A 5,588-nucleotide genomic window follows, 5' to 3' on the forward strand; every position below is an offset into this window, starting at 1 on the left:
GGGAAAGTGGAGGCGAGAGAAGAATGGGTTTAAGAAAGAAATGATCAACAGAGAGGAAAGTGTTATAAAGAAGCCCGTACGGTAAGAATTAAAAAGTATACATCGTATTTAGCTACAAAAAGGTAGTTGATGACTCAACAAAAAGTTTCCATAGAGTAACGTGTTATATTAATCTCATGTCTGACGACGTAGATTTGGGATATTTCACTAACGTGGAAGCATCATATCACATCATATCATAGAGTACACAAGAGATGAAAGTGTTCAAATACCTTCTCCCAAATATATTTAATGTAACTAACAAAAAATAGGCCATTAAATAGGCATTTATACTGGCTTAGAAGAGACAAAAAAAATTTCAGAGGGAAATTATAACTCTTCAACAATATTCCTGTGTCAACTACAAGTGCTCAACATGAAATGTATGATGAAGTAATTTTCCTTTGTACCAAGAGGATCTCAAAACCTTGCTAAACTAAGTAATAATCAGAACACATCTTTTTCAGTCATATATTGTTTAACTGAAATTCTTTCTTTAGAAGATAATTAAAAATAATTCCTTAAATTTCAAAACTATTTTGATAAGCCTCATCTTACACTCTTGTTTCACAACTACTGATCACCCTAAAATGCAAAAGCCACCACCCATGTCTAGTCCATCCAGATTATTTGAGTTTGTCTCCAATAGCAGGTGTCTGATACTTTTTCATGAAGCTTCAGACAGAAGCCAGAGAATACTTTTACGAAAGAAGTATTTACGAAAGAAGGCAAGTACCATGATGTAGTAGATGATGGTTAAACGACAAATTTAGTCTCACAAAACACAAACAAGAGAAGAATGTCTTTGAGGACCACCTCTGACAATTGCCAAAGTGTCTCTCAATATCATATTTAAACTGCGTTTAAAAAAAATCAGGTGGCAACTGTGCAGAATATTGCTAATAGGTCAAATACAGTATTACTTCAATGACAAACATATAAACACAGATTAAATGTGTCATTACCTTATGTGTCCCTTCCCTAAGGGTATACCAGTAAACCCTTGAGGAACTAAAAAAACAAATGAAAACCCCCTCCACACACAATATATGTAAGTATATTTAAAATATATTAAAATATATGCATATGTGCAGTCAAAATGTACAAACCAACAGTCATAAAATAAATAAGCACTAAGGATGTAATGTACAACACGATAATTAACACCGCTGCACATTATATTTGAAAGTTATTAAAACAGTAAATATTAAGAGTTCTCATCATGAGGAAAAATATTTTTTCTTTTTCTTTAATGTTGTATCTGTAGGAGATGATAGATGTTCACTAAACCTATTGTGGTAATCATTTCATGACGTATGTAAGTCAAATCATCAAGTTGTACACCTTAAACTTACATAGTGCTATATGTCAGTTATATCTCAATAAAACCGGGGCGGGGGCGATGTTACGTAGAAAACTGTCCCTTGAAGAATTCTCTGTAACAGGAACAAACTGTAACAACTATAAACAATTAAAATATCTAAAAGAGGTTTTGTTAAATATATCTGTTATTACACTGGGATTGTAAATGGCTATTAACAATAATTGTGCAAATATATGTTAACATGAAAAGATATTCACAGTATATTAAGTGACAGCAAAGCAAGTTTTGGGAAAATATATGTGATACTTCTGTGTATTTCTACATGCAGGCACAAATTTATACATGTGTGTATAGAAAAAAATCTGAAAGCAGATATGGCAAAATGTAAACAGTGAATATCTCTGCATGTTTGAATTTCAAGTGATTTTACATTATTTTTTATTTGAGGCATTTTTATTTTTAATATTTCTTTTATTAGATGAAAATGTATTACCCATGTGACAATTTTTATAGAACACGACTTGCTGGTCTGAAAGGCAGAAATGTTGACATTGTTAACTTATATTATTTGATTCCTGATGCAGTTGAAGAACTGTCCCCAGTATGTTTCCTTTTTTCTTTTGTGATCTATATGCTCACAGATTTTACAAATTTATTATTTTAGTTTTTTCCTTTCTTGTAGTGTTTAGAAGTCTTCATATATTTAAATTAATAAAATTGGTTTCTCATTAAACATATACATATATATATATATAAGTGTGCATACATGCAATCTTGTAATATGAGTACTAAATGAGTGGTAAAGAGAGAATAACTAAAAGAAACTCAGAGTAAAAAGCAAACCACCTGGGAAACCTCTGAAGAGAAACTAGGACATGAGCTTGGCCTTAAAGCATGGTTAGATCTTAAGTGAATGAAGAAAGGAAAAAAATACCAATCACAGAAATGGTGGGTGAAAAAAATGAAGACAGGAATACATGTGACATGTTTGAGAATAAGCAGAATAGGCTGGCTGAAATAGAGAACAGATTGGAAAGGGGACTAGGAGAACGCAGAATATCAAAATTGTTTGGACTTTATTCTCTAAATAATTTAAAGTTTTTGAGCAATCCAGCTATGTGAGCAGTGCTATTTTCACAATAATTTGCCAGGGTGTGAAGGACAGACTGAAGGGGAGAACAGAGGCAGAAAGAACAACTACTTCACAGAAACTTCTTACCAACACCTCAGCTAACAAGATATTTTAAGACTTGATGACACACATTGTACTTGCCTATTTAGACACCATGCCCACTCACCACTTAATGCACTTATATTCAGGCCTCACAAGCAATCCCTATAACATTTACACTAAGTTTCTGCAGTAAAGTTAAGAGTCAGCTTGGGGTTTCCTGTAAGATAATTGATTCCTTTACAACTACCAAAACTCTACAGATCATTCATATTGACTTTAACAACTCTGTGAGAAACAAATATAGTTAGCCTGAATTTTTCAGCTGCTAAGTGTTTATATTTCCATGGGTTGGAAGGAGTGAAATGCAGCTAAATGGACCACGGAAATAAAAATAGTACATTTCCAAGAGTTTTATTTTCAACACAGAGGAAAAGATCTGTTTCAAAATAAATGTGTGCATTCCATTCCATATAGGTGTATAATCTTTATACTTATGCTTTACACTTGCATATAACTTTTTTTTAAATTGAAGTATAGTTGATTTACAATGTTGTGTGAGCTGCAGGTGTACAGCAAAGTGATTCAATTATGTACATATTTTTTTTCATATTCTTTCCCATCATAGGTTATTATAATATATAACCTTATATAATACTTATATGTAATCTTTATACTTTATGCTTTAGTTCATGAACTAAAGCAGAGATTATGGAAGCACAGATATTACAAACAATAACAAAAAAGCCATCAGGGAAAAGAAAAAAAACAGAAAGAAAAAACACACAAGTTGCAATGTGAAAAGGCTTGGGTCTCAAATTTTCAAAAACAGTCCCAGTCTGAAGCATCTAACAAGTCTGCAAATTGAAAAATACTGTTAAGCTTTTGGAATGATGAGAACCCATTTTTTATGGAAATGTATTTATCTGTTCTGCTAAAAGATCTGAATTGCTATCATGTTATAAATTTAATTAAAATCACCTCTGTTTTGATAATTTCCAAATACAAAAATAAGAACTAGAAATTACTCCTGAAAATTATTAAATATATAAGAGCAATTACTCAAAAGTGGCTACTCTTGTAAAATAGCTGGTACAATCTGCAATTCTGTGCACATTTCATGCCAACTAATGTCAGAGAGCATATGGGGCCATCTGCCGTAGATCTTCCCTCAATCTCTATTTTATATGGCAGGACATGTTCACTGCAGGAGAACAGGGCTTCATGAAGTTCATTTGCCAGTGGAAACTCCTGCACAGACAATAAATGTCTTTCCCTCAACAAGCACACTTTCCGTTAACTAATGATAACAGCAGCAAACGTTTACTAGATCTCAGTATGGGTTAGGCATCACCCTAGACAATTTACCCCTATGATCTCATTTAGTCCTCACACTACTGTATAAGGTAGGAAATGTTGCAATCGCATTTAAAAGTTTTAAATCTCTACTTTATAGATGAAGAAACTGAGGCAAAAAGTTTGTTGGTGCTGGGATTTACAGTCATGGAATCTCAATCCACAACCCATGCTCTACCACTATATTTTTAAAACAGCAATTCCTGAACACCCTATTAGAAACAGATGTCATAAAACTGCAGGGTTTTTTTTTCTTACATTTTTTGGCTTATATGTCATACATCATCAGATATGATCTAAAGTAATGACTGATCTAAATATAAAAACACTAAGACAAGGAAAACATGACAGGAAACAGCTCTAAAAAATCTGAAAAGGTTACATGTATAACAGTACTTACTCTCCTCAGTTACTAAACTGATTTTCAGAACAATAAAGCCTATACCTGTAGAGCAAGAGCTATGGCTATACACATTACAAACAGATAAGAAACAAACAAGTTACAGTGAAAATAAAAGGCACTTTCATGTTCAGAGAAAAAAGCTGGCAAAGGAGTTTCTCTTCCAGTATTTCTTATACTGGAAATTTCATCATAAATTTTGAGAAAAAATTTGCATTGTTCTAAGAATGACTGATCCTCAATTTGATAAGCATTTGGCTTTTTCTATTGCTTTCTCTTCCTTACAAGATTTCCAAATAATTGAGGGTCAAACATGAATATGGCTTATAAATGTGGAAGAATCTGATCCAGAAAGACCATCAAGAAATGGTAAACCGAGGGCTGAGAATCAGAAATGGGGTTTACTGCAAGAAGGCCTGAGAGCTAATCACAGATGCCTCACGGAAACGGAAAACCTTCCTGTAAGAGGGGAAAGTGAAACACGAAAGAATAAGGTAAAGCATGTCTTCTGTGATTAAGGCTGGAGGTAAGGATTTGGAAGAGGTAAGAAAGGAGGGCTCCGCAGGAAAAGGCACGATTCCCCACACTCCTTCAAGATAAGTCCGAGCAGGGCCAGGGCTGAGAGAAGGGTCCAAACGGAGCTTACCGCGAAGGACGCAAAATTGAAACGCGTCCGCTCAAGAAAAATAAGAAAGGCAACAGAAGAGGGGCCGGGCCGGAGCAGAACGGGGGCAGAGGACGGACGCCGGGAGGACGAGGGCAGGCCCGGGCAGGTGCCCGCGCGGGAGGGGCTGGGGAGGACGAGGCCGGAAGGCGGACGCCGGAGACGCCGGGCCGGGGAAGGGTGTCCGGGAGGCCCCGGGCCGGGGGAGGAGGGGGCCGACCCGGTGGGAGCGGGTTTAGGCGGGGGCGGGAGGGGAGCTGGGCTGCGGGATGCGGAGGGTGGGCGTGGGGTTGAGGACGGGTGGGCCGCGCCGTGTGGCGGGCAGACTGCCTCCGTGCCCACCTGATGCGCGGACGCCCATAGTCCCCACCTAGCGCGCGCGGCGTCCCAGTCCTTACCTGGCGCGCCGACGGTCCGGGATCCACCTGGCGCACTGACAACCCCCAGCCGGCACCTGACGGCGGCCCGTCGGGATTTATTGCCGGAAATCGCCCACCGCCTACCCGGGAGCGCCGCGGGGAAGCCCCGCCCCCGGCCGCGCTGATTGGCCAGCGCGGCTCCGCGCGGCCGTGTTGCTACCCTGATCCCTGAGTCGGCGGCGCGCGCGTGCGCAGTGGGCGGCGCGCCCGCCCCC

The sequence above is a fragment of the Lipotes vexillifer genome, unplaced genomic scaffold (genome assembly GCF_000442215.2).
Source record: "Lipotes vexillifer unplaced genomic scaffold, Lipotes_vexillifer_v1.1 scaffold2059, whole genome shotgun sequence".
NCBI classification, from domain to species: domain Eukaryota; kingdom Metazoa; phylum Chordata; class Mammalia; order Artiodactyla; family Lipotidae; genus Lipotes; species Lipotes vexillifer.